Below are 19,947 nucleotides of genomic sequence, written 5' to 3'. Positions count from 1 at the left end.
CCTGGTCGTTCATGAATTGGGTCGTTTGTTCACATGGAATTAGCCATAATAGGGACATTGAGAGGCGCACCTTCTCCACACTGCAGACACTGTAATCCTATCTCCTAACTAACCTCTGCAGTCGCCCCCTGTTCGTTTGAATGAGGAGTGAAACAGAGTGAAGCTTTGAGCTGACCTCTCCACAGAGACCTTCGAATGGATAAATCTACTGACCTTTGAGCTTTTGCAGTATAAAAAAGCAGCAAAGCCACTTCAAAGCAAGTTCCAGCTAGTACTACAAAGAACCACTGGCTTGTCAAAAATACTTTAAGATACTAATCAGCTAAGTCTGACATTTCCAGTAAAATCATGTTGGATGTGTTTTACTTGTGTTTTTCACTCGATGCTATGCAGAGCTCCCTGACCAACAATACTGATGCCGTTTTTGACCCCTGTCCAGACACATAAATCCCCAATAATCTCTACCCTCCGCCCCAGAAAAAAGATCTAATGACAACAGCTATTTAGACTGCAACTATCAACATTCAATAATGTGAGCGGAGGCCTCACCAGACCCTCTGTGAGTCCACCTGTCTCCCTGCCTCCAGGGACAGTGGCAACCCCCAGGGCCAACACAAAAGCTGTGACATGAAGCCATCCAGGAAGAGTCAAAATCCAGACTTCACATCTAGATGTTGCTGCCCTCTCCCTGAAGAGGTACGTGTGGTGTCCAAATACAAACAATGAAGCTATTCGAATGGTGAAGCAGAGTATTCACAGCAAGAAAAACTCAATTTCAATTTGTGCTGGTGTCAGATCTTATGATCTAATCTACTTCACTCAAAAAACATTTGTGCTGCATTTGACTTTGCCAATATGCTAATAGGTCACTCCCCCCCCCCATTTCCCCCACGCATCCTTAAACTAAAACTTCACAACTTTGTTGTTCCTTAGACGGTCATACTTTGCCATGAGCATAAGATGTTCACGCCAAGAATTTTAACTTCCTTTCTCCTGTGGCATCATTTGTGGCTCATCTTTAAACCAGCATGACAGCTGATGAAAATCAGGAGACAAGGCCTTTAAAAGCCCTTGTGTCCACAGTTAGGGAGAAAAGATCTCCATAGTTACCCACCCGGTTCTCTGTAGAGAAAGTGATGACCATGCACCCTCCTTCAGATTTCTCAGGCTACCAGCTTTTTAGGGCACTTACGCCTTTGCTGAATTTTATCCAGAGAGCAAGGTACCAGGTATGATGGAAACAAAGGAATTGCATTTCTTCCAGCATAACAACCATATCACAAAACTACTAAGATGGTTAATATAGTAATATTCTTATCACGCTACTGTACCATGTGAAAATCTCTAATACTACAAGAATCTCAGGAATTGTTAGTATGAAATCAGCATGGTCAAGCAGCTGTTTCTCATGACACTTTGACTAAGCCTGGTATCATCTGGGCATTTAGTCACTTCAGATTTGCTAGGGATTGAATATAAAATTTTCTACTTAATTCTTCCTTGCATTCTTTTCTTTAATAAACTTTTTTCATGGGCTTATATAAACTAAACAAGTGACACTGATCTGAACATGAGAGTCAAGTACTAAATAGTATGAATGAAACTCCTTTTTCTTTTCTCACTGTTATAAAACAAAAGTACAGCTGTTCTCTAATCTTTCCTTACATTTACTATCTGGTAAGTAATATGTGACATTGGAGAAAGTCTTCATAAACACATGCAAACTTTATTCACGTAACAAAATGCCTGATACCCAATGATTTAATAGGTATTTTACAAAACCAAAAAAAATCTTTATATTTAATATATACTTACCTTTAGACACTTTTCCCTGCCCATCCCTCTGAGGTGATGTGAGACTGAGATGTCCATCAAAAATACACCAGACCTTCACACAGAGTGGAACTGACATCCTGTTGCAAGCAGGACATTAGCTTGAGTAAGTGATGCTGAGAATCCTCAAGACAAATTTAGCACTCTGGGTGTAGAATTCAAGATTACTCCCTGGATAGGCAGTAATAACTTCCTGAAAATGGGCCATACTTAATACAGTTATGGAGGAAAAAACTTCAAAGAAATCAGGGAAAGCAAGGGTTAATGCCACTGGGAATAGCCTGTTAAATGAAAAAAAAACATTTAAAGAGCAATGCAGTTCTTAATTAAAAGAGTAGAACAGAGAGAGGCCGAGAAGCTGGAGTTAGAGAAACTGCAGATGCTAAAGCCACTATGTAGGTGAGCAAGGAATCCATCACGAATGAGGCTATTGTACTGGAGAGGCCTATATTGCCTTGAAAGTACCTTATAACATTAATAGAGGTCAAAGAAAGCATAAGCAGTTCTCAGTAATTTTTTAAAGAGGTCAGACCAAAACTCTGTGTTCATTTTCTACAGTTTTCCTGTACAGTAAATATTAGTTTAGTCAGGTATTTTCACAAACACTTTTCATGGACCAGGAAACACGTCTTTATTCTCACACCTGCCGGCGAAGCAGAGCCTGTGCATTCCTGCACAGATAACGCCTTGTGGGGTCAGCACCATTTTGATTTCCATACTCAGAGTCAAGCTGCGCTCCTGCAGCTGTCACAAATGCCTGAGCAGATCAGTGCTCTTGTTGGTGAAATGATGTGTCTTATTATCCACTCTCTAAATCGCTTAATCACAGCAAGCATGATGCAATTTGATAGGTGTCTCAAGACAGGCTTTTGCACATCTTTAAGATGTGGTACATAAAAGTGATTGAAAGAGACTATATGTCAATAGTTTTTCAGCCACCAAGAAATAACAATTTTTTAATTGCATACAATTTACTGTTTAGCACTAGTTGAGCAAAACCAGACTCTTATAGTCGGTCTTACATTGTAAAACAAGCAGCAAGCTTGCAATCTATAGGCATGGATATATACATATATCCATGTAAGAAGCATGTAAAAGCCAAACTGAAAATTTACAGTCAATCGAAACCATAGCTGAGAAAACAAAATGCTGAGGAAACACTGACTAACCTAAGCTTATGACAAACTAAGTTCAGGGCTAATGCAATTCCTCCATGAAGTACTGTGTAACCTAAACTAAGATACAAGACTCATACAGAAGGAGGGAGATAAGGCAAGAAACTGGACAAACATTCAAGTAATACTTCTAGAAGGCGTTGGTTTTGAGGAGCAGTACGAAGCCAGATGAGAATGTAGAAAGTGCTGGAAACATGAAAAACTCAGTACGTTAGGAAGCAAAACAGGAGGGCACCAAGTCACCAAAGCAGAGAGCGGAAGAATGGAATGATGAGGGGATGCTTTGGTTTTAATCGGAAATTAGAGACCTACAAATAATGATGGGCTGCATCTCAGGTGGCTCTTTGCACTGAAGGAGGCAGAGGCAGACATGGATCATGGTAAACATCACCCCTGAGTCCTCAAACTGGAATTTGGCTTGTTTCTGCTTTCCTACTCCCAGAAATTTTTCTTTCTCCTGTTCTACAGCTTTGCTTTCCACCACATTATCCTCCTTAATATTCCAGACCTGATGCAAAACTTTTGAATAACATTTGTTACTTTACTTTTTGTTATTTTACTAAAAATTGTTAATTACTTTAAACGTAAAGGCGTTGCCTGCATTGCCTGTTCAGCAAATAGATCACCAGGTCTACTATCCCAACCTGTTGTTTCCTTTGCTAGGAGCTGTGAGCCCTCACTGGAATTAACCCCTTGTAATATTGTAAGCAATGCAATAGCACTCCAAAAAAGCAGATGGAACATATAGTATTCATAAAAGATATTGCAGTCATTCCCACATCCCTCACAGAGGGAATCAAAGAAAGAGTTGAAGGAGAAGGAGACTAAACAGCATGGGTAAACAACACATCCTTAGATCACGGAAACGGCAGGGAGGATATAAAAAGGTAGCAGATGGATGTTTATTCTACCCTCTAACAGCAGCGTGCAGCCAGACTAAGGCTGCACTATTTCTTTGCATTCTGGCCAAGGATTCGCACCTCTCCGCATAGCAGAGGATGGCAGCAGCATGGGTGTAGGCAGAAGAACTTGCTGTTTCTCAAAAATCAGGGTTAGCCTTTGCATTAATTAAGGCATCAGGCTCCACTATCATCCTCCATCCTTATTACTATCCTTGGATTTTATGCTATATTTAAAATCACGCGATTTCAGAATCCTGTATGAATAAATATGAATGTCAAGACCTGTGTGCATCTCTTATGCACACAAGACAGTACAGTACATCACGTACTCACAGAATCTTATTAAATTTCTCTGAGACACATAATCCTGTGAACCTCATTCTGTAAACACAGGCAGCAGTTGTACTTCATTTCTCTGCTCTATCCTTCACAATCTCCCCTCAACTATCTCCTCCCTCTTAGTCACTAACCGAGAACTGAGGAGAAACTAAGCACCCACGTAAGTATGTGGATCGGATACCTGAAGATATGTATTAGGAAAAGGAGAAAAGCTTGATCAGAGAGGAAAAATAGTGCATTGAACACTTGCCAGTTACTTAAAGGTATCTGAGTATTAAAAATGAATGCAGAAGACTGAAAGCAGCATAAGAGGCCCTATTTGGGTTGAGTGTTTTGTATTTTTAAGGATTTTTTAAAAATAATTATTTTATCTATAATTATTTTATCAGTGAGATTAAAATTAAATGGCAAAGTATTCCGTTTGATTCATCACCCTTCACAGTTGGCCTGTCAACAACCGTAGGACCAATTTGGGACAATTCTGCCACTGGATGATTCCCAGCGGTAGGTACAGCATTGTACAAGAGCAACCTCTGCAACCCCACAGGTGAACCAGGGCTACCCAGGCAGAGGAGCACTCAGAGTTTGAAAGGAAAACTTTGCCCCTGGGTAACCTTTGCCATTGCCGGTCATGCCTCTATCATTTACATTGGTCTTTGCATTGCATAGGGAAGACTGGTACCGTAAATGCAGTTCATGGAAGAGAGGCTGCGGCAGCCTGGCTCAGAGCCCCCAGCAGAGACGCACGCTCTCGAGGGAGCGGGTCTCGAGTCTTTGGTGGTGAGTGAGAAAATCTTCAAAGTCAGAGCATCCTGCCCTGGTTGACAGATACTTAGTAAACAGAGAAAAAAAACCAGCAGGCTAAGCTTGTTTTATTATCAATCAGCTCAAACCTGATACATGACAGGGATTTAGGCAAAGTTTGGCTAGGCATTCAGACACGTTTAAACTTAGAGACAGGCATTGTCCTGTTATAACAAGTGACACTATCAGTCTTGAAGTAAGGTACATGCTTCAGTCACACAGAGAATAGGGAAGGTAACCTCAACCTACCTCTCCGTGGGAGCCACGCTTGAATTCGCCACATGAATGAGAGCATTCACTTGCAGTTATTTGCAGAACACGAACTTTGCTCTTTTGAGGGAGATGGTGATAATTTGGATTATAACAGCTCAGAACCAGATCCTGAAATTTCGCAGCTCAGGCTGATCATTCTAATTGTTATTGATTAATAATGAATAGGGTGCATTTGTACTGAAGAGGGATGGGAGAAAAAAGGCCCACATTTTTGCTGCAGGGATGTGTGATCTGCTGCCCCACAATATGCAACTCCTCCAGCACGTGGTTACAGGGTAAGGAAAATCAAAAGACATTCTTTTTATTAGTTAGCAGTAATGACCTTTTATTTTTGATTATTTGTGCATTAACAGCATGGAATGGAGATGTGCTATGTAAGGAAGTTATTATTTGCTAATTTGCAGCTTTTAAAATACACAGCACACAATCTATTATGTATCATGCATTACAATTACAACAACAGTTTAATTAATCACCAGCACCCTGTTTTGTATCAGTCTGCTGCTGAATTCTGGGTAATGGCGTTGTTTACCATTTAGCAAGTAGCAACATTTCACTCTGTTTCACTACATTAAACTGCTCAAATAAAGCAAACGGATATTGGAAAGAGTTGGCCATCTGCCTTTATTTTCTTTTACTTTTGTTAAGGAAAGGGAAAAAAAATAAACCCCACCACAGCCTCTGAAAGGAGAAAGAGCACAGCCATGAAACTGATAGTGACAAAAAACACCCTTTTTTATCAGGTCAAAATCTCATCTAAATGCAGTTCTGATGAATGGTAAAAAGCTTGCTTTGTGGATTTGGAGTGGGTCTCAAGACCAGCAATGAAGTCTAATGATTATTTAATGGTGCCGCACTTGAAGCAGGATTATGTGAGACTCTCTCCCCCGTTAAGAGTTTGATGAATAGGTTTTGTGACAGCCATTTAGGAATAAACAAGAATTCATCAGTCTGCATAAGAAGAAGCCAGTTTATAGATTAAGTTTCTTGAGGTAATTCATGAGGTCAGTCCCATTTAGATGTAGACTATTAGGGCTCAGCTTTTGAGAGCGGCCATACAAGGGAGTTACTCCAAATGGACCCCGCTAATACAAAGCCCCCTTTCAGAGGGAAGCCTGAAATTTTTATGACCCTGCTGCTAGGAAGCACATCAACTTGTCACTGTGAAGATCTGCTGGGGCAAGACCTCATCACTCTATTAAAGAGCTCTGTGACCCTATTGATTTGAAGTATTTAAAGCAGGGGTGAAGTTCAAAGCAATTTCTTTTCTATACTATTACTCAGCCTCTCTGTGTCTTGGCTCTAAAACATCTGCTGTCAGTTCCTCTCTGGTGTCTGACTCTGGAATCTGTCACTGGAGAACAGAGTAGTTTTATTTAGAATAAATTGGATTCCTTTTCAGTTTTCAGCATTTCGTATTGTGATCAATGGTTTACACTCCTTCATGTGCCAGGAGACTTAACGGCCACTGTACCCTTTCATGTCTCTTCATGACTCAGCCGGAGCTTGCTCCTGAGGCTCTGTAATCGAATCTTTCCATTCTAGCCGGTAAGCAGCCACCAGTTTTTCTAATTGGCCAATCAATAAAAATAATAAACTTTCACTTTTGGAAAAGAGGAAAGAAAAAAAGGAGAGGGGGGAAAAAATCCCAGAATGTCCCTCTGGAAACAAAACCTTAACAGGATATTTTATGCTTATTTGCTCAGAGAGAAAAAATAGACACTGAGTAAACAACTCCATTATTTTTAAATGTCAGCAAGTAAACCTCATAGCTGGTTCTCGGAGGTTCTTCTTCAGAACAATGCAGGCTCTTCTGCTTCTCTGCAGAAGCTGCAGGCATCAGGGCACCTTCTCAACGCTTAATAATACATCGGATTGGGTGTATTTGTTACAGATGTGGTTTCTGACACCAGGGTAGTTATTAAAGGCTGTATGGAGCACGAGATTAATATTCAGTTTGATGATGTCAGACAAAACAATTGAGATAAAAGAATGAGCAATGGGATGGAAACGGTAATGAAATGGTTACAAAAATATTTAAGATAATGATGCATAGCAACAGAAAGAAATTAGGTAGGGTTTTCGTGTGGAAGATAATTATGTACAGGATTACATAGAGCAAACCTATCTGTTATCTTCATCAAGGGAACTAACTTCTGATGTCGTGAAAAATGCACCTTCTCTCAGGGGCTGCTTTGTCAAATCACTATCATGTTCCTACCCTACTTGTACTATTTAGACACATTTTATCACATATTCTAACAAATCGCCTAATATAACTAAGATAAAAGGGATATATTTTAGCAGACTGAAATGTGTCCATTGTTTTCAGCCGATTTGTACTGATTTACATTGCCTACGAATCTGCCCCATAATGTATGTTGTCATCATTTTATTAATGCTGTCGTTTTACTCAAAGCTCCTTTTAAAATTGAATGTGTTTCTGGGGGGAATGAATTATGTTTATTGCAAGATGGCAACTGCACAGTTTATTCAGCAGTATCTTTAAGAATCTAGAAGTCTGAAGACAGATGTACCTATTGCTTGTCAATCAAAATACATGTCCTTTGCAGCTTCGTATTTTCTTTAGTCAGCAAGGAAATCATGTTACTGCTGTCTGAGGTCAACAGTAAATGCACCAGCAGAATCCCTGCCTGAGAATTTTCAATAAGGAAGGCACCAACGATGAGTAAAGAAGATAGTAGTTTGTATTCTGCTCCTCTGGGGGAACAGGCGATAAACAAAATTCTAAGCCATTTCTTCTATCTTTCCTTTTAAAAAAATGGAGCTGGTAGAAGTCACTGGCAACAGAACACCATTACAAGCTGATATCATCTTGAGTTCATGCTGCTGAATATGTTGGCATTTACGGCACATTCTCCCAGGGCACATTTCAAAATGAAACTGAAACTTGATGGACCAACTGTACTCCATTAAAAAAAATTATAAAAAGGCTTTTTTTTTTTCCCCCAGCCTAAAGAAATGGAGAGTTTCAAAACACTGTTTTCTGCCATATAAATCTACGTGTTGAAGGTCAGTCCAAAGGCAACAAATCAAAGCATTTTTTTCTCATCTTTTATTTTAGATTATGAATGATGCAAGAATTTATAGAGCGTGCAAATTTATTACCGTGTTAATAGGCCCCCCTGTTTATATCCGGCAACATATGTTATATCCAGAATCACTAGGAAGCAGCAGCATTTTTAGGGATGGAGGGGGAGGCAATTAAAGAATTAGGCCTAATTACCGTGAAAAATCTCTGGAAGAAACATACAGAAATCTTTTGCAGAAGAAACACAAAGAGAACACAGGGAAATATTCTTTAACATGACCACTGTTGTAAACTGTATTTCTAATCCATGCATTCAGAACCAAAAGGCAAACACAATCTCAACTCAATAGCTCTTGTCATGTAATTAAATGGAAAGAAACAGAGAAAGAATTTGTGCCTGTGAAGAAATTTTCTCTCTTAGGGTCTTCATGGGCATCTTGTTTCTAACAAACAGCTGAGCATGTACTGAACAAAATACTCACTAGACGGCAACCGGCATCTTATTTAACATAGGCTTCAGCCCCAGCACGGCGGCAGAACCACTTCGCAGTTGCTGGTAAAGGGGCAAGAGAAGAAAAGTAGAAATGGCTGCAGGAGAGGTGACTGTGCTTCACCCAGAGTGTTGTTCAAAGGCACTCCCGAGGATCCCAGGCTGCATGACAGCAGTTTGATAGAAAATGTAGAAAATGTCTCATTTAAAGTGTTTCTTGCAGGCATGTAAAACTGGACTTGCAAAAGTTTACCTTTTAGCAAACAAACAAGCAAGCGAGTCAAAGCCTGGCGATCTTACAAGTGAAAACCAAGGTGTTTGGGGAAAAATTAGATACATGTCCCACTCCTTTATGCTTCTGTTCTTTGGTATGGGCCAGGCTCGCAGCTGACCTTGCCTCCACAGTGTACTCTCCTGAAAAGGAGAAAGATATTAGGTGCTATGAGAAGTGCAGGGTCAGAGTACAAGCATGAGGTAGCCAAAGGGCTGGCTGTGTAAGGCATCACAGTGAAATTTCATAATCAAAATCTTAAGAATTTCAATTTCTTTGGGAAAAAACCCAACAATTTTTCATAAGGAAAAGTTATGACCAGCTCTACAACTTTCTGTTCCTGTTACAAGATGGAAATGAGATGCAGGAAGCAGAATAGCTTCAGACTGTAGGACCAAGCACAAATGTTGGGCTTTTAGCATTGGCATTTTAGCATTAGCATTTTTAGCATTGGCTGCTACGACCAGAAAGCAGGAAGATGCTTGCTCTAATGGGAAAAATGTATGGGGGCAACAGGCCTAAGCTTTGCTGAAAGTATTCAGTAATTCAGCAACTCTTTAAATACAGAAATCACTCTCTGAATTTAGCTTTGGTAAAGCTATGTATGGCAGTGGGGTCTACCAGGGAAGTATTTGTCCATGGGTGGTTGGGTCCATGGGTCTCCACAGGCAGATCCTAAACCCACCTCAGTGGGCAGGTAGATAACAGGTATGTCAGCCTCACTTCAGCAAGGACTGCTCATGTCAGAGCGAGTTCATGGGCCAGGCTCTTAAGTTGTTTTATATCCTAAATATTGATCTCTTTTATCTGTGTGTTGCCATATCCATCTTTGTCTTTAATCATTCTTCCTCTACAGGTGGGTTATCATTTTTCCAATGCCTGTGTATTATGAGCTTTGCCACCAACAGAGATAATATCTCCCCATTCTAGGTTGTTTAGTGTGAAACCTTCCCATCCTGAAGTATTATTAATCATGTTGTCATCACTTAAATAAATAATAATCAGCAACAATTATTTCTATTTTCACAAAACCACTAAAATAATAAAAAGCAAAGCTGATATTAATTATTAATAAATATGAAGGGGACGTGTTTTGTTGAGATTGAATTTATATTTTTCATCTGTATTACAGTGTCATCTAGAGGTGCTAGAGAAGATGAGGGTATCTCTGTTTTAGGTGCTGCAGAAACTCCAGCTTAAATGACCCAGCGAGACAAAGAAGAAGCAGGTATGAAGGGATGGGCAGAGCCATGGCTAGAAACCAGACCTTCTGCCTCTGTTCATCTCTCTATGGTCATGCAGAAGTGTGGCTTGGCAAGAGGAGGGCTCACATAGACTTACCCCACCCTGTCTTTCCTCCTATCCATCCGTATTAGCCCAGTTGGGGGACAAAGGATGCAAAGCTGGCCCCAGCCCAGCTGGGGCAGTGAGCAGCCACACCACTGACAGCCCTTCGGCACCTCTCCCTCCTCCCACGTTTCCAGCGTGGCCTTGTCTTGTCCCCATTTTGAAGATGTGTCTTTTCCCTCCCTTGTTCCTCTGCACCCCAGGAACTGAGCTATACGGTGAATGAGCCAGACCTTCCCTTAGCATAGACCGAGTCGTTGTCCATCTAGTTTCTTACAGACGTGAAGTTTTTTGCAATTGCAGCATGTGTCTGTCTGTACCTGTCTGGGCATGTGTTTCCCTCCTTTTCTTTGCTAGCAACTTCTAAACCTATTTGCCACATTCAACTGCGTTTGGCAGAGAGGCTGAGGTTTGAAGACATTACATTTCTAGAAGGCTTTTGAAGAAGAAATATCACCCTAACTTTACTCAGGAGGCAGGAGGCAGCTGAGATGTACCTTCAGCTCAGGGTCTGCCAAGTTATATGTGCCTTGCCCAGCCTAACATATAAGGTGTGAACAAATGAGATGGAGGAGGGGAATGCAGGACGCTGGAGTGGTGGAGGATTTAGGGGGTGCAAATGTCTAGGCAACCACCTCCTTCAGTCCTGCTACTCAGAGAGTGATTTGTTTTATGGTGGACCTGAATGATTTGTATGTGTTATGTCCAAATGCAGCTGGATACCTTACAAATCGCTGCTTGTAAAAAGATACAAAAGAAAATAGAGAGGGAGTGCAGCCTACGTACTCCTGAAAGACAGCTCCTGCAGTGGCCCACCCAATGCAGAAGCAGAAGATGATGTAGAACCAATGTCTTCAGACTACTCCTCAGCAGCAGGAAGCAGAGCCTGGAAACAGTGAGTGACTTTACCCTTTGGTAATGTTCAGCCTGAGTGTGAGGAAGAGGGCAGAGCCCAGGCTCTGCTGTCTTAATCAGAGAGGGAAGAGGTCTGGTGCAGAGCCAGTTCCCCGACGCAGGGCAAGAGTTCTCCAAGGTGTCCCTGTGTAGCCTAAGCCTGTGGGGCTCATCTAGCAACCTGTGCTCTGATCACTGATGGATCCAGGAACATTTATTTCTCTTTGGTGCTGGAGACACTTGAATGATATGGAAAATGCACAAACACCTGCTTAGAAACCTGGCCTCCTTCTTCCACAGGGGTGGAGAAATGTCACCATTTCAGATTTGCCCCATCTGTGGTTCCTGTGGTTTGAAAGCGCTGGTGCATCTGCAGAAGGAGCAGAGCAAGCTGCTGTAGCACTTGATCTTGTGCATTGATCTCCCAACAGAAATGAGCCAACATGCCACCAGCATGTATTTAGTTGGACTCTGTGCTCTGTGATCAACAATAGGTTAATTGGCCAAAAAGGTCTGGGTTGTCAGGGCTGGATTTGTGCCACAAAAGTCACAGGCCAGATTGTACTGCCAGGATTTGCAGGTGGTTTGCACTTCAGAACTGCTATTTCCAAATGCAAGAGGAAGGTGGCACGATCCTTCCTCACTTTTGGAGAGACGCAGGAATGTTTGCACCATACACATTATCTTACTGAAACGGGGGCTGGAATTCCACTAGCATGGCAGTACAGATTAAAATGTTATCACATTTACTGTACAGCCTTTCCAGATGCAGTTTGAGGACATTTCTGTGGGCAATAGACTGGGGAGTCAGAGACAGTGTGAGGAGGAGAGTGGCAGAGAGAGATCCTTGAGATAATTTGGAATAACATTTGCAAACGAGGCAAATGAATGTCCCGCAGCTGGACAAGCTGTTAAAAGTGCTAATAATGTACCTCACATTTTTTCTCTCCACAGTATTTTCATAAGATGGGAAAACTGAAGGGAAAAGAAAGACTCCTCTATTCCGTACAGTAATAGTAATACATTGGACAGTGATGATATAATGTGATAAACTTTGTTCTCAGGAAATGAAATTCCATACTATGGGTTATTCAGCAAAATCTCCACAAACACAATCCTAATATAAACCTTAAAACTCTACACTTATTGGCATGATGGCATATAGTGCCTCACCTTTCCTGAAGTATTATGCTTAGTACTGTTTGCACCAAGCATTATCACTACATATAGCTCCACTTCACATACCTAGTAGATAATAAACACAGATTAAATCACAGATAATAATCACAGATTTGTGTGGAGAAACTTGTTATTTTAGGAAAACTAGAAAGTGACTAAAGTACCTTTCATTTGATGGAATTTTGTTGGTTGTGCAAGAAGAGGGAAACTGCCTCCTGAGCGGTTATACCCATAACCAAGCACTTTTCTAGCCTGAGAAAGCTGTGTTTAACACTCAGTTATGTTGCTTGAAATTTTCATTTTGGGTGAGGATAAGGATCTTACTTTTCAGTGATAACATTGTGAATATTAATTTGTTGGGTTCTATATCTATCTATTTTTACTGACATTTGCAAATTCATTGCTCTCCTTCTTCAGCTCTTCTACCTCCTCAGCTCCATCCCTTCTCTTGACTCCTGTGCCTGAAGCCACACCAGCGCTTCCCTCCAGCTGCCGCCACTGTTCCCTCCACACTGTATTGCAACAATTTCTTCTTGGAAAAAATCTTGCAAGTAAGACCATATGACTTTCCTTCTCCTTTCTCCCACTTCTGTTCCTTTCACAATACATGCAGGCTTCTCTCTTACCTGCAGTTCTCCTCCAGACCTTCCACTTGCTGGAATAACAGCATCTTCTCACCTGCTCTCCTTTGCATCTATTACCCGTCTCATCCTTCATTTTCTTGTGAAAACTTAAACTTTCCCTCTGCTGCCTCTTAGGTCTCTTCCATCTTGCATATTTATAGGATAATAATATTTTTCTCTCTTTTACTAAAAAAAAAAAAAAATTGCCTCCTTCACCAGCACTCCATCTATCCATCTCTAAACTTATTTGATGCACAGTGTGTTACTGCTGTCCAGAGAGCCTCTCCTACATTTCCAAAGTCATCTCTCTTCACTGGCTTATATCATTTGCTCTTGGTGAACTGTTCCCAGTGAAAACCTTGAACGACTTTTTTCAAATCACTCTCATCCTCTTTCTCGGCCACCTTTGTGAACGAAGCCTTTTCCAGGATAATGTGACCATACTTGGAAATTACAAGAAACCATATGTCTTTTGTTAGTGCAGCAGGGCCTGAGCTGGTAAGACCTGCTAGCAGAGATGGTGAAGATTTGCCCGTGGCTGGCCTTAAAGGTCTTGAAATCTTTTCTTTCTTTAACTTCCTTCAGCTCTGTTCATACAACATATTCTTTAGAAACTCTGTGTTACTTTCCTTCCAGATTTCAGAGCAGCAGTGGCAGGTGATGAGTCACACTCAGGCCACCTTTCCTTCTCTTTTTCCTCTAAACTCACTTCTGTTCCTCTGCCTTTCTATTCAGAGGTCCTACCATCTGTGCAAATTATAGTCCTGAGCTGCTTCTGTGGTGCATCCTCGTGAGGAGGCACGATCAATGAAGATAAAGCATAGGTTTTCTTTTCCTCTGTCCCAAGTCCTCCTCACAGCCTTCTTTCTCTATCCTACCAGTCATTCACATGCGTAATCCAGTTATGATGTTCAGCTCAGCTTTCCTCTAGACACCAACATCTGGGCTACGTTTAAGGCCTACAGAGTCTTCCTGCAGAACATTCTTCAGACAGAGCTGTAGCATTCCCAACAAATTTCTAAAGCTGTTGCCCAGATCATGGTAAAGCTTTTGGTATTTTCACTGATCTTGAGAAATGCAATATTGTATTGAGTCAAAATGCTGCTGCAAGATTATCTTCTCATCCCACTGCCTGGAAAACATCACCTCTCTCTCTGCATCTCCCTTTCTGATCAGCAGGTAATGCCAGCCTGCACTGTACACTTACTAGACTATCAAACAGGATCCTCCAAATCTTGTATGATGCCATAGCTGGGGTTTTTGGGGGGTAGGGTGAAGGATGAGGAATATCCCTCTAGTAAGCACTAGATACATACATGTTTCTCCTTCAAGATCTTATCTTGTAATGCTTCTACCAAAAAATCCTCACCATAGGAAGGTGCTGGGGATAAACTCACAAGTTAATGGCCTTCATTGCCACTTTAAGGACTTAAATGCAAAATGTGGATCCTTAAAAGTTTTTCCTTAACCCCAAAAGATCCAGAATTTCCCCGCATTTTGAGTTCCCTCCATAAAGCGATTCCCCAGGTGCCAGGGGAAATTGCCCCCACTGGGCATACACAGACTATGTATTATCACGGCAGAGCTGAGCAGAGCAGGATGTGCCTCATGTCAGAGTCCAGCAGGATGCTCCCGCCTGTCGGACCTGCAAAGCCTGAAGTGCTGTCACCATCACAAAGACAAAAAGAGGAGCTGGTGGTAGTTTACTTTCTTTGAACTGAAGAGCACAGTCAATGAACTTGGGATATAGAAGACCCAGGGTGAAAGCTGCACTTCACCTAAGATAATCTAAGTAAACTATCTTTTTTTCTGTAAGAATGGAAACTTTGTCCATCTAGGACCTAACGCATATTTAGTAGGGTCATGCAGGTAAAACAGTTTTAACAGAAAAAGCAAAGGAAGTGCCACTATGGGATACCATATGGCTTAACAATTCGAGAGGTGTCTGATGCTTTAAGCTTGGAAAAGGAGTATGAATATAGATGCCTAACAATTCAGGTGAGGCTGGATGTAGCTGGTGATTTCCAAACTAAGTTTTTCACCACATCAGCAAATATGAAGTTCATCTGTGAAACTATATATTTCACCTTTATGGTGGTTTTAATAAAAAATTAAATTAAATTGGAGATTAGAACAGAAAGGTCAATAGGAGTATATGCAGAGGTATAGAAAGGAGAAATATTTAATTCCACATTATGGTTGTAAGGCTAATAATAACATGAAGGACTGAGGTAAAAACCTCCCTAACAAGTAAGGCACTAACCCTAGAGGTACTGTTACTGTTACTGGCCTCTTTGCTCCTCTCTCTGAGCTTCTCATTCCCAAAGCACCTTCTGCTCTCATAGGTGCTACCTGCAGCCAAAAAGGCTTTCTGGTGGACCCACAGCTGGTCGTGTCATTTCATTATCGGAGTAGATTCAATTCATTGTGTCTCATTTCTGCTTACATATTGTCTATAAACGGCCAATGAGACTCTGGAAGGTTCTTGCTAGCTGTAGGGGTTTGTGGGATAATAATTTCAAATTAATGCTTGGCTTGGAGATGATTTTCATGTACTCAAGAGCAAGATTTTCATTCTTTGTATCTGGTCTGTTCTAGTTGAACAGGGAGGTGCAGGGAGGGTTTCTGTTGCCTGACTGGATGAGCTTAATCTTTGAGTAGGCTTTTAGGACAAACTTTTGCCATGGATGAGTTGGAAGTTCATGTGTATTCTATAGCCTTCACTCAAAGTTTGTGTCTTTTTTAGGCAAGAGTTTCTTCCAGTAAAATAGTCAAGAATATCTGCAGAAAAGTAAATACAAAAGGATTGCATTGAAGTTATTTTTACAAAAGTTTCAAAAAATTACTGTATTTTTTACTCCCCACTCTTGAAAGATGGTTTAATCAGGTTTCTGATATCCCCACTAGTGTTACACTGCTACAGATACAGCAGAAGCATCAAAAGCAGTGGCAGAGATGTACACAGAAGCAGCACAGGTGACAGCAACAGGCAAGCTTTAATGTTTAACATGCACCTTAATTTTAAAGTGGCTTTTACATAGTGAGAAAGTGCATCTTATAGAGGCAGTGATCTTATGTAAACATTTGCAATGTTTATCCAACATCCATTTCTGTAAGGGATCTAATAATAGCAGAGGGTTAAATATTGAAATTGCATATATTTGTGTACCTTACCTAATGCTAATACTATATTTAATCAGTGATAAAATGTATTTTTAAACTTACTTTACTATGATCTTTTAACTTCTCTCTCTGCATGCTGGTTCTCTTCTGAGCATCTTTGTTTCTACCGTTGCACTTCAATCTGGATCGGACATGTGCTTTTGAAGCAAGTTGCCTTCATTTACCGCCCTTGCTTTGCATTGCAGCACTATCTTGGATGATGTGAACTGGCTTATTTATACATTAAACTGAGCTGTAAGATGACCTCTAGAAGAGCATCTAATGTCACTAACAGGCTTTCAGTCCACACAACCAGGCTAGAGCTATTCTAGGGCAAAACAACTGAAAGGCGTATACTGTGGACACAGGGTGAGCATCACCATTTTCCCTCCACAAGCCCTCTCCCTTTGGGCCACACTTGTCAGCGAGTGGGGAGAGCCCAAGAGAGAGTCAGACACCTCCTGGGATGCAAGAGCCCAAATCACGGCAGAAACACCTCAGTAAAGAGATGAAATGAGATGAAACACACAGGTGATGTCGCACCCAGACTTATTTGCCCTGCAAACACTGTGTGCTGTTTAAATTAATAGATATCTAATAGCCTTGAATATTGTTGATGAGGTCCCATGATGTGCCTGAAGAGGACCGCTAGTGCAGAATAGCGGTGGGACAACACAGATGTGCCCGAACCACCCGCTGCTGAGGACGTGCAGGTTAACTCCCCTTGGGCAGGCTCTGAAAAATAGGCTCAGCCATTTGCAGGGTTTGGCCAATCCTTCCAAAATATTTTACAGGTATGTGTTGATGTTTCTCACTAGTTGTTCTGTATGCTCAGCTCTCTGTCCTGGGAAGTCTGAGTTTATTAGACATCCATTATAATTGACACATTGTTGCAGTAGGGGTGAATAGATGCATTAGACAGATGATCTTAATTGGCTTTCATCCAAAAGAATTAAAATAAAAAGACAGCTGAATTTCATTCACATTTTCAATTAGTAAAACTTCCTTTCATTATTATAATGCCTGCTGAAACAGCAGCCACATCAGGGTGACAAATCCCGTTATCATGCTTTCTGCAATTGTCTTCCAAAAAGGCATCTATTGAAAGCATTGTCTGAGTGTGTGTATAATGCTGACAATCAAGCTCCGCTCAGAAAGCTGGGGGAGGGTGTCTGACTGTGATCTATATAGAAATGCATTTCTTTCCCGTGCTGCTGGTTCTTCAGTGCTGTGTGCTTGCGTTGGGGCAATGTGCTCTGACAGGCTATGCGTACTAACAAGATCAATCACTGAGCATTAGTGGAATTCTCATGCTTTCCACCTATTTTTCTTCCCTTTCTTTATTGAGCGTGATCCTCTGCAGGTGTTATTTGTTTGTCAGACTGTTACATAGCAAATGTGGAAATAATTTTTTTTTAGGGAGTAGATAACAGCTGAACTCATATTGCAGACAATGGTTTCACACTGAAGTACTAATCGAAAAGAATGTGAAAATAATTCTTTAGGCATTAGAGGAAGAAATAAATGGCTTCTTGGGGGTGGGGAGCAAACAAAGAGGCATTAGGGTGTTGGTTTTTTAAATCCTTTTTGAGCTGCTAACCAACCTAATGCACTTGTAATGGCATCCCGATTCTTAGCTTAGCCAACTCACCTAACTTAACCAGACAAAATGATATTATTTATTTGTTCCATATGTGACACTGAAGAGAAACATGTGGATAACCAAGAAAATCAGTTCATCTGGTACTTGTGTTATCCAGTTTCCTTTCATTGAGTTATATGCCGAGAGCCAAATGTATTGCCTGAGGGTTGTTTTCCTTTTATTTATTCAACTATTTACTTATTGAATTGTTCCAACTTACATAATTTCCTACATCATCTAACTTTTGACAGTCATGTTCTCTTATGTCGTCCCACCTGAAACTACATATATGGATCACAACCATCACATTAGGGGATGATGTTCAGTTTTCCACATGCAGAAGCTGGGATCCATTAATTTCAAACATCCTAACAAGATATAGTCAGTCAATGCCAGAAATCCAGTTAACAGACTTAAAACTTGGCACTTTGATGCCACAGGATTTCTGCAAGTGGCAGCCCTTGCACAGATTAGGGGCATTAACACCTGTGCTAAAGTCTACTTTATCTTTACATGAGGATCTCGAAGCTCTAATCTTTTGAAACTGTCTGGTTCATGGATTCCTCAGGATTTTGGATACCGCTACCTCTGCAATTTTGTCTGCATGAAGTCAGCCAGTGAGAATTTCATCAGTAGTACCTGTGGTTTCACTGTGCCATACCTGTACCAGTTTCAGTTACAGCATGAGCATGATGGATCTCAGTGATGCTTTATGGACAAGCAGAGAAAATTATATGCATCAATTTAAAGGATTGGTCCTAAATTATATTCTTCTGTACCAGAAAAGTATTCCCTGCCCGTGCTTCAAAAGCCCCTAGGGACAGGTGAGCTGACCATTACTCTCCTGGGGGCTGGCTTGTCTCCTCAGTGTAAAAGTACTGCCACAGAGAGCTCAGGCAGAGACACATCACTGAAGGCTACGAGGCAGCAGAGAAAGCCAGCAAGTAAAGAGCCCTTTTTTTCAACTACTTGCCTCCTTTGCAGTCTTGCTGTCCCCAGTGTCAACATCCATGTTCCCCTAGTTATTATTATTACATACATTTTCACAGCAGTAATTCCCAGAGCATCTGTGAGACTTTTCAGCACACTTCCCATTCTCCTTCACAACACCTTTGAAGAGATGAGCTCTGAGCAAAACAGGAGGAATCCTAATTACCATCCGTTGTAAAAATCTAGAAGAGAAAAAAAGATCGGTAGGAAGAGTGGCACCTTGCAGGGGTGGCAAGAACCAGATTTGGTTCAGCCTCCTGCAGAAAAGCAGCTCCATTTCTGTCGGTCCCCCTCAGACATGCTGTCCCTGCACGTCAGGTCAACACCCCCCTCACTGACTCCCGCGTCCGTCAGAGATAAAGCACCTTGCAGCAGGCTCCTGCTATCTTGAGTTATGCGGAGGAGTATTTCCCCCGGAAGACTCCTTCCAATGACATTTCTGATCAGCAAGTTTGCTGTCACCTAATTTATACAGCTCTACCGGGACATGTCATTCATTTTCATAAAGTATTGTGAGTTCTTCAGTTGAAAGATGCTAAGTAAATGCAGTTATTGCCTGGAGGAATGAACTCCACATTGTTTTCAAATTAATGTAGTTGGTACTTTTTATTTCCTCAGATTTTTTGTTCTTTGTCTCACGTCCCCGTAAAAATCCAACACAACTGGGCCCTACCAGGCTGGGAGAGTTCCTCACTCCCGGCCCTACCAGTTTTGTTTTCCACTTTTTCATCTGGCTGGCCGCCTCTGAAGGATTAATTAAGCATTAATTTAATATCTGTCAGCATTTCTGTTAAGTAAAACCAAGACAATTTTGCTCTTGGTCAGGTTTCTGGTAAGGAAGAAAATGTGTTTATTTTTTAATGACGCACTGGAGCTCCCGAAGCTGCTGTAAAGCATTCTTTATAAAGTGTGAAATGTAAAAACAAAAGAATAAACCAAAGCCTAAAACTAAAACCACTAAGGAATAATGA

Source organism: Gymnogyps californianus, chromosome 2 (genome assembly GCF_018139145.2).
Source record: "Gymnogyps californianus isolate 813 chromosome 2, ASM1813914v2, whole genome shotgun sequence".
In the NCBI taxonomy this organism is placed as follows: Eukaryota; Metazoa; Chordata; class Aves; order Accipitriformes; family Cathartidae; genus Gymnogyps; species Gymnogyps californianus.
This window is presented reverse-complemented; position numbering follows the sequence as displayed.